This window comes from Anarrhichthys ocellatus, unplaced genomic scaffold, assembly GCF_004355925.1.
Source record: "Anarrhichthys ocellatus isolate YVR2014 unplaced genomic scaffold, GSC_Weel_1.0 scaffold1, whole genome shotgun sequence".
Taxonomy (NCBI): Eukaryota; Metazoa; Chordata; class Actinopteri; order Perciformes; family Anarhichadidae; genus Anarrhichthys; species Anarrhichthys ocellatus.
Window position 1 is genome coordinate 18411184 of NW_022280031.1, and position 305 is coordinate 18411488.

A 305-nucleotide genomic window follows, 5' to 3' on the forward strand; every position below is an offset into this window, starting at 1 on the left:
AGAGAGAGAGAGAGAGAGAGAGAGAGAGAGAGAGAGAGAGAGAGAGAAAAAAAAAAAACAGGAAGTCAGCTGTCACCATCAACCTATCAACCTCTGAAGGAGCTCATGATCTCAGGCACTAACAGTTCTGATGTAGTGAATCTAGTCCAGTGGCTCTAGATTCATCTCACAGACCTACAGGGGCTTCTGACAATGAGTCTGGACCAGGGGCGACCTCCGGGTCTGAAAAGTGAAGCCAATGCTGAAGTGTCTTAAACTTGCATTCTCTCTAGTGTCCACCAGGGGGCGACTCCTCTGGTTGAATA

The 305-nt window shown here is 47.9% G+C and overlaps 1 protein-coding gene across 1 annotated transcript in view; it reads right to left on the reverse strand.

Annotated features, from left to right (window-relative positions):
- Positions 1 to 250, reverse strand: part of kcnq2b (potassium voltage-gated channel, KQT-like subfamily, member 2b) — a 2736-nt gene extending 2486 nt beyond the window's left edge. The window contains exon 1 of the mRNA XM_031848862.1: positions 175 to 250. The gene's annotated coding sequence lies outside the window, so the exon portion shown is untranslated. The remainder of the gene's footprint in view (positions 1 to 174) is intronic.
- Between the last annotated feature and the right edge of the window lie 55 nt (positions 251 to 305).